Below are 10,158 nucleotides of genomic sequence, written 5' to 3' on the forward strand. Positions count from 1 at the left end.
TTTGCTTTTCAACTACAACAACAGGGGAAGGAGCAAAATGACAAACTTTAATATCTTTAAATTGCAGCTTAAAATAAAAACTCTGCTATTCCAAGGGAAAAGTCCTTTTCAGTACTTTTAAACCCTTTGGCATTTTGTACCCACTGTGTGGATTACATAAGCATAAAGAGGTTACTCCATTAGTCATGCAATAGGGCAGATGCTTTGTGCAAGCCTTTTTTGTGGTTACTTAAAACAACATCTTTCAGTGTATGTGTCTTTCTCATTAGTGCAAAAAAAGATAATCTCTACAAAGTAAAAAAAAAAAAAAATGAAAATCTAGCTATTATTTTAAAAATTGAACAGTCTTCTGAGAAAATAGTTTATAATTGGCATCTAGTGCTTCCGACAAACAGTTAGAAGAACCTACCATAGTAGGTCAAGTACCATAGTAGGTCAAGTAGCCAAGCACCATGAGAATGCTGTAGGGTCTTAAAAATTTACAAATCACAGTCTCTGCACTCAAAAGAGTTTTCCAAGCAGATTTTATGGAAGCACTTTGAGTGCTCAGTAGAGAGTAATACAAAGTTAATTACATACCTGTCTTAATTCATTCAGGCTGCTATAACAAAGTACCATAAACTGAGTAGCTTATGAAAAACAGAAATTTGTTTCTCACAGTTCAGGAGCCCGGGAGTCTGAGACCAGGGTCCCAGCATGGTCAAGCTCTGGTGAAGGCCTGCTTCCTCATAGACGGCATTTTCTTGCTGTGTCCTCATGTGGTGGAAGGGTGAGCTAGCTCTCTGGGGCCTCTTTTATAAAGGCACTAATTCCATTTATGTGGGCTCTGTCCTCATGACATAATCACCTTCCCATCATCCCACCTCCTAATACCATCACCTTGAGGGTTAGGGTTTCAACATATGAATTTTGTGGTGGGGGGGTGGGATATAAACATTCCAATCATAGCAACACACAACAGCTTTTGAGCTCAAAAAGACTTTAAAATAATCTACTTGAAATTATTTATTATAAAAAGGAAGAGAAATGAACACAACTAAGTCATGGGACTTGTCCAGAGTTATCCAGAACTAGATTTGCAACCCATTTGATCTTCTCTCATTTGCTGCATCTCATGTGCTATAGAGGAAAATTTGTGTTCTCTTGTCTATTACTTCTGGGAGAGATCTTTTAAGAGTCCTCTTTTTAATATCAAATTATTACCTTGAATGGAAAATTGACATTGGTGATGCAAATTTTTAGAAGTAGACTGGAAGCCAGCTCTGCTCAAAGTGTCATCTGTGGACAGCATCTGCATCACCTGGAAGCTTGTTAGAAATGCAAAATCTCAGGCTCTACTCAGAAGCCCTGAATTAGACTCTGCATTTTAACAAGATTCCCTGTTGATTCTTAGGCTTGTCAAAGGCATAAAATGTGTTAAAGCACATCTCCAGAACCCTTGACCTAGAGGGCAGTGATCCTCAAACTTTAATGTGTGTCAGAATCACCAGGGGGGGCTTAATAAAGCCACAGCCCCGGAGTTTTCACTTGGTAGGTCTGTGGTGAAGCCAGAGAATTTGCGAGTTCCCAGATATTGCTGGTGCTGCTGACCTGGGAACTATACTTTAAGAACCAACCACTGGTCAAAACAGTGATCCTCAACTTGGGTTGTGCTTCAAAATCTGGGCAGCACTGAAAAAAATACCAAGGCCTAGGCCCTGCCTCCTGATAATTGGTTTTGGATGGGACCCACTCATTTTCTTGAAATCTTTTTTTGTGATTGTAATAAGCAAACAGGATCAGGAACCACTCTCTAGAAGATAAGAAGAGACTGCATTTTCTATTATCAGCATAGGATCCCATGGACAGACTGGCTTCCTAGAAACTCCAGGAGAGTGTCTTTGTTCATATAGACTTCTGTGCGCATTCACGCCAGGGTTAGGCAGTGGTTCAGAGTCAATCAAAACTGGATTCCAACCTTGGATCTGTCTGGCTAGGTGAGCTTGGGCAGGTTACCTCTCTCTGTGCTTTAGTACTGTCTCTGATAGCTGGGAACAGTAATTTTAATCACTGTTGTTAGAGGTGCTAACTTAAAGTATTAAATCATCTGATTATATGAGGAACTCAACAGTTGATATTTTATGATAAGTGTGGATAGTTCACTGATTTTTTTTCATATGAGAGAGGAAATAAATATACAATAGTATTTAAGTCATACCATTAATTTTCTCAAATCTGAAAGATTTTGAAAGAATATCCAATATTAAAATGATACTGAGTGAGTGAAGTATAATATTAATGTCAGGTATAACTTTCAAAGAAGCTCAAACAAGGAAATTTTGCTTTTAATATACAGCTATCACTTCACTGTTACTATCTGGAGTTTGCTTAACATGCATGATGTCTGTTCAGCACCCAAGACAGTGATTGCCTTAATAAATTATATGTTTAATGGTAAAATAAATGGTTTATTATTGATAACTTCTAAGGATTAAAGATCTCTCTAAACACTCATGTGGTCAAGCTCAGGGTAAGTGTGTTGATCAACCATTTTCCTGCTTAGTTTAGGCCCAAATTAAATGTTTTGTATGGAAAACACTATAATTTGTCTCATGCAGAATATTCAGGTGTGTAGTAAATGTTTTAATCAAATGCTTTGGCCGACCATTCAGGGTTAGCCAATAAGAACTCATAACTCTCGTTAATATGCAAATATAAGTATGTGTTCCAAGAGTATGGGAGCTGTAAGAAGCCTTGAAGAACACGTAGAAGAAATGTAGTTCAGCCCTTACATTTCACAGATGAGGAAACAGAGCGACCTGCCAGAGGTGAATCACCTAGCCTTTCCCCAAAACAGACAAGGAGCCACGTTTTCCTAGACATACGATTTTTGAATTGTATTGTTATTGTCATTATGTTGATACAGTCTTGGCTTGACCAAGATTCTACCATCTTTGTATTAATAAGATGCTATTTTTCAATATGGTGGCAAGACATTTTATTAGATCAAATAAGACCAATAATGCATATAAGGAACATACTTCAAATTATAGTTATCATTACTGCAGTTACTTGTGGTATCTAATAATTCATGTGTGTGTATGTGTGTTCATGTGTGTATGTATGTCCATGAAACTGGATGTGTACATCTCTGAGTCTATGTACAAGGGCTGTCCGGAAAGTATCCAGCCTTATAATATGTTCTTGTTACATTAACAGTGGCTAGATACTTTCCGGACAGCCCTCGTATGTATGTGCTATTTATGCATGAGAATGTGTGGGTGTGAGTATGTGAATGTGTATGTGCATATGCGAGAGTGTGTGTGTACACGTGTATTCATACAAATGGGAGAATGAAGAGTTCTTATTCTGTAACTCCCTGTGATGTGTATTGTGCGCCTTAGCAAAGAGCTGCCGCCTCTCCAACTGTTCTTCCCGGAGTCTGGGCTAATAGAAAGTCTGCCACATTTATGACTGCATACTGTTCAAACTGAAAGATTTCCCCTTTTACCTAGGGTATTTTTGGTATCAAAGACTCTTTAGTCACTTGTAGACTTAACACTCTTTAAAAATAAAACCTTTATTTCTTTTCTGAGTGCTGCAATGTGGTCTCTTTTGGTGCTAAATGAAAAACTGACTTTGGAAGAAAGATGTACTAAAAAAAGAAATGTTATGATACTAGCACGACGACTTACTAAGGCTGTTTTGAATTACATTAGATACTATTTTATTCTGCTCCAAGTGTGAAAAAAAATTTAAAAGCTCATGTTTACTCATTTAGAAATAAAAATCACAGCAGCCAAGTGTTGGAAGAGGCTGCAGAGATCTCTCTTTATTGCCCTAGGCCTCAGATCCTTTTTTCTCTAAAATGAGGGATTTAAGTTATTTTTCAGATGTCATCCATCTTGTTTTCTATTTCCAAAGAATCAAAATTTAGGGTTTATGTTTATTTTTTTTTTCATTTTGAACAGCCTAGGCAGCCAGACCTGTATGACATGGAATGCATTACTTGTTCTGATTCAAAAATGAAATATCTAGTATAGTGTTCAACTCTCTTGAAACATTATTATAAACTTGTGTAATAACTTAAAAATCACAATACAGAATTCCTGACACTCCAAAAGGCATTTACTTATCTAGATTTAAAATATTGCTTATTTAGAGCAGAGTCATACAACCGGAACATCAAAAAGGTCATTCACATAGACAGAAAAATTGCTTTTTTATAAAAGAAGACACCTTGAAATTTGAGGAAGCGTCCCCAAATTCAGTGTCCACAAGCATCAATAACAAACTTATTGATATAATCAAGTCAAATATTTATGTCAAAATACTCTAAGAACAGGGTAATCTTTTCAATCTTTTTCAATCTTTAACAAAACTGAAATTTTACTAAATGAGCACATTATCTAAGTTGGTAATTCATGTCAATTATTAGCATGTTTTTGGTTTATACAAATTTTATGCCCCTACCCAATTCTTAGCTATGGGAGAAAAGTCCACCATCTATCTCTTTTTAAAATTTATTTACATTTATATTATTAATTTATTTTTAATTTTATTCAGGTGTATCATTATTCAATTATCTCAACATTAGTAACAATATCATTAGAGTTTATCAGGTAGAAAAAGGACAACATTACAGTCCCCACTTGCCCACAAATACATGAAATATGTGTTGTAGTTTATATTCTATAAGAAAGATGATATTTTTGTCTGAAAAAAGACATTGAAGAAATGGGGAAAAACAAAGTACTGGATTGACAACTAAAAGATGACAAAACACATAAAAATAGAACACAAATAGGAAAATAAACCTAAGCTTTTCCTGAAAATTCCCTTCCTACACTCATCCAATCTGCTTATGTTTTCTGAGGAAAGTAATTTCTGACTCCATGAGCACAGTTCCCATAGAAAAGTATATGCCAGTAATAAAGGCACAGTGGTCCTTTCCTCCAAATCAGGGACTAGCAAATGTTTTCTTAAAGGGACACATATTAAATCTTTTAGACTTTTTGGGTCAAGTATCAAGGATATTATTAGGTACTTATATAACTGCTTAAAATGTAGCCATTTAAAAATGTAAAAAGCATTTTTAGCCTGTGGGCCATACAAAAACAGATGATATGCTGGATTAATCCTGTAATAAGGAACTGGAATTTCCAAATTCTGGTCTACAGTTATACAATTGATGATTTATAAAAATTAAATAGGTTAGAACAGACTTTTTAAGAATTTTGATGTCATTTATCTGCTTAACATCACTACTTTCCATGAAAGTTAATATCTTTAAATAAGGAAAGGATACTGTCTTAAACTTTGAGAAATTTTCCCCATAGGAGATTTACATTGTTTTAACTCAGAGTCAATGAGGTACAAATCAAAAGATGAACACAGAGCTAATAATAGTGGTGATGTAAACAACAGTAAGGGCAGTAGTAGAGGATCAGAGCATTGGATTCAATGTCAATGAATTGGATGACATTGGATTCAATGTCAATATTTTGATCCTCTGTTATGAGATAGCTTTAATGTTAAATTAATAGTTGATATAATTTTTAAAGTTTCAGAAGAGTTAATAAACACTTACCATGTAATGTGCTAAAGCTGTATGAAGACATCTAAATATTGAGATATGTGTGCTATTGGAGGGAGAATGATAAATTTGCACCCAGAAATTCTTGGGCACTACATCGACTGGGGAAAAGAAGTACATTCTCTTCAAGATTAGAACATATGGGAAGCTGAGACAGTCTTAGATCATCTTTTTCTGTGCTTTTATCTTAGAAGGAACAGAACTTAGCAATATTTTTTTCCCATTGGCATTCATGGAATTATGTAGTTTGTCTTAATTAAGGAAATGAAAAAGAACTCAATATTTTTGTGTGAATCCATGTAGGTGGTAAAATATATAAACAAGACAGGAAAAGATGCTACACAAGAAAAACAGCCTTTTTAAGCAAATTGGAAGCTATAAAACATCATATGTCACAATTTTTTGGTGGAATGTGATATGCCAAGCTACTCAGATTTTTAAAAAGTCAGCCATCAACTCATTAACCAGTATCTGCAAGCAGATGTTGGCGTAAGCTGTGGTGCTGTTTGGTGCATTCAGGGATGTGGAGATAGATATCCGCTTTTCAAATAGAAAGTAGCTACATAATATAAAAAATGATTTCTTTCCTCAAATTTCACTTGTCACATTACGTTACATTAGATGGCGAAACAGAACGTTAACTGTGTAATGAGACAAGGATACTAAAATGTAAGGGAGAACACACTTTTTCAGCTCAGATACATGCTGTCCTTTTTGACATGGGTAGCCGTTCTGAAATGATGGCAGGATTTTTTAAATGCAAACCAGCTGCTTATGAATTCAGAATAATGTGAAAGTTAAACAAGTTTGAAAACTTAAAAAAAAAAAATGGGTGTCTGAGTGATACTTTTCTATTTTAAACAGAGATAAGAGACTGTGTTGGCAATGCAGAACCTCTTAGTACCTGATGTTTTTCTACCAGCTTAAGTGCCCAGGGCCTGTTGGTGATTGTGAGCACCCAAATTTTGGGGTTGCTGATGCTTTCTAATGCTGTGTGTGGTTCTTTTGACAATAGTGGATATAGTAAGCTTCTAGGCCCTTATTAAAATAATTGTAATTTACGTCTCAAAAGGGAATCTAATACAGAGATTTTATAAAGCAGGTACTGCACATTGTATTTATATTAAGGTGAAGATTAATATTTGTATCGTTTCAAAGTAAGAAAAATTAACAATAAAAGACAACTGTTAATGGAAAAATAAAAGAATGTTGGAAGTATACAGAGACAGGTCACTTGTGAAACTACTTTTTGTTTTTAACAAGAGCTATACTTACACTCTGCCACTGAATCATTGTTACCTGTGCCTTGACTGATTTTTAGCTGTTTCAACCCCCCTTAATTATCAACATCAGTTAATATGAAGAATTCTAGGTTGGTTCAGACTTAAGTGACTTCAGAAAGATAATCACTTATTTTACTCTTTTAAAATCTTCTCTAGAATAGGAATCTCACAAACTCATTTGGGTTAAATTTTCATCTTTTTAAAGCATTGGTTGCAGCTGTGTTCCCTGGAAAGCCAAGTCTGAGATGACAAGCAGCATTGCTCTCAGGAAATGAAGGGAAGGGAAGACAGGGGAAGGGGTGGGGAGAAAGGGGAGGAGAAGGAAAGGGAATGAATCAGGAATGTGAGTAAAGAGAGGGCAGGGGAGGAGATGGAAGGAAGAAGTAGGGGAGGTAGCAGGATGGGAGGACAGTGCCATGGACTGAATGCTTTGTGTTAAAACCTAATCCTCAGTTTGATGGCATTTGGAGCCCTCTTGAATTGGATTACTGCCCTTGTAAAGAGGCCAGACCATGGCTAGCTCCTTGTGCCATGTGAGGCTACAAGAAGAAGTTGGCAGTCTGCAGCCCGGAAGAGTGTCCTTCCCAGAACCTGACCACCACCATGACAGCACTGTGACCTCAGACTTCCAGCCTCCGGTGCTGTGAGAAACAAATGTCTTTGTTTTATAAGCCACCAGTCTATGGTAGTTTGTTATGGCAGCCCAAACAGACAGACAAAAAGAGAAGCTGGAGCTGTGATACTATCTTGATAACAAAGAGTTATCCCGTTCTTCAGGGAGGGGGCTGGATCTTTATATGCTTTATTCTATATGCTATCTAGGATACTGCACAGTTTACACTATATAGTTACGTATAGCTAATGCCGTGTACTCTCTACATTATGACAGTCAGTACGTGCTTCTGCCTCAGGAAGGAGCCTTGCGGTCAGGCAAGACAGCTCCTTCTAGTCCAGGGCACTTTCGTAAGGGCAGTTTCTGGAGGGGGCTAAACAGTTAAGGCTACTCTTCTAGCACCTGGGGAAATAAGTCCCAATATCTCGAAGGGGGAATATGGGCGGCTTGTCACAGTATGCACTACAGCATTAAGATGAGGAAGATTATTTTAATTTCTAACCTAAATTACTCCTATTAAAATTAATTCTATATTTTAAAATTCTACCTTCTTTGGGAGTACTGAGCAGCTGCACTCATATTTCAATCACAATGCAGAGAGAGCTTACTAACATAAGGGCAACCAGGTGAACAATCCCAGTACATTTTTTTCCCTAAGCTTTGAAAGCATTTCTGTTGTTTTTCCTTGAATACATTGGTTAAATCTTGAGCAAATTTATTTATTTTTTTATAGCATTGTTGCAGAGATTATACCAACAGGACGTACCACCTAACAATGCTTGGAAGACACTGTCATAATTTTAAATACCTGGAGGATGCCAATTATTTAGTAGCACAATATTTTCATTTCATAGTGAACTGTGGGCAAAGATATGTGTAAGCAAATTTTGAGGAGCATGCAGTAGTAGAATCCCAGGGTTATTTAATTTGAAGAGAGACAGGTACTAGGTATTCAGGGAAAAATAGAAAAATTTGTCTTGCTTGGATTGAATACAAAAAATTATTTGGTAATGTAAGAAGCAATGAGATGTACAGGTACATCAGCTCTCTATGGAGACACAAAAGCTCAGTGACCTACATCAAGTGACTAAAGAACACTAAAAGGAACGAAATGGAGCAAGGGCATTTGTTGACCTTCCATTCAGGAGACTATTGAGAAACCACTTCTTCAAATCCAGAATGTTTCTCTGAGTCAGGGAGAGTCATATAATGAGGATTTCAATCAATACTATGATGGAAACATAACTTTCTTTTTTGTGTGTGATAAAACCAACAGGAAATATAAGAAATTTGATAGGATCAACCAAACACATAAAAGAGTTTAAATTAAATGAAATCTTCAGAAAAATAGTTGATTCTGGTAAATTGGGGGAAATATTTCAGATTTCAGACCACTCCAAATACACCAGGGATACACATGGCCTTCAAAATCTGCTCATATTAGAAATATTAAAATTCTCACTCTTTAGGGAACCCAGGAAAGCTTTTCCTGATTCATATTTTTAATGAATATATAAAGTACTGCCCTGTGTATTGCAAGTTGATGGCACTAATCATTCTTAGGACAGGTGTTTTGCAGGGATCTTTCGGTAGCAGAGGTGGGTAAAACAGAATTGTAAAACAGGATCCATCAAGTTATGGAGTATTTTATTGCAAAGGAATAAAAGAGGCTCTAAATCTGGCTAGATGAATAAATGCCTTTTAAAAATGATACCTTCAAAAAGACTAGACAACTTTCAGTAGTAGCATAGTTTTTTGCTCATTAAACTTACTCTGCAATTTTTTTTTTTTTCTTTTCAGATAGGAAAATGAGTCTTTTGGTGAGGACTTATAGAGGTTATGCTTTTCACTCTTTGGCCTCTAAAATAGTCTGAGAGGGAGTGGGTAAACTCTCTCTCATTCTCTAGGCAGAAATAAAATTGCTAATCTTTTATAGAAAGGTTGCCCTCTAAATAATACTTCCAGACAGGATTGCAAGTTCCATAAATCTTGTGCAAAAGTGTGAACTCCTCCTCCTCCAGCTGCTGGAACTGTCTTTGCTCAGTTGCGGCAGGCTTTTTTAACTCAACATTTTTTAGCATCTTTGTCTTTCATTTTTTTTACTTTAAATACATAAATAATGTCCATATGTAAGAGATACAATTACTCTCTAAAAATTTTTTGTGCCCAAATGGCGAGTAAGCAATGTGATTTCTATAACTATAAACAAATGCTAAAACTTTAAATGGGTCCTGTCTCTAGGCCCATGTACTATAGAACATCCCAATTCTTATTTTCTTTTTACTTTCTTTTCTGTGTGAATTAAGTAGCATTCTTAAAAATTCTGGGATAAGAAGTTGAAATTTCTCTTTCTCCTTTATTGTCTAGTCTTTGACTAGCCTCAGGTTTTAGAATCTGAAAAGTTGAAATCATTAAGTATTCAGTTGACTTGGACTTAAAAATGAACCTAATTGTACATTTTTGCAAGATTTTAAATAAATAACATCTGCTGTCTTAGCCATGGATGATTTAATTTTTTAACACGTGCTTCCAACCTTTAATTTTCTGCAAAGCAGCCACATCAATTATTAATTCATCTATATTTCCTCAAAGCGAGTCAGTCTTAAGATCCTTCATAAATATTTAAGAATACTGCTGCAAAATAAACAAAAACTTCTACTTAACTTTTAATTGCAAGTTTGAGAACC

At 35.8% G+C, this 10,158-nt stretch overlaps 1 pseudogene; it reads right to left on the bottom strand.

The window, feature by feature from the left end:
• Positions 1 to 9,552, bottom strand: part of LOC138395975 (large ribosomal subunit protein eL6 pseudogene) — a 32,620-nt pseudogene extending 23,068 nt beyond the window's left edge.
• Positions 9,553 to 10,158: the final 606 nt, after the last annotated feature.

Source organism: Eulemur rufifrons, chromosome 15 (assembly GCF_041146395.1).
Source record: "Eulemur rufifrons isolate Redbay chromosome 15, OSU_ERuf_1, whole genome shotgun sequence".
NCBI lineage: Eukaryota > Metazoa > Chordata > Mammalia > Primates > Lemuridae > Eulemur > Eulemur rufifrons.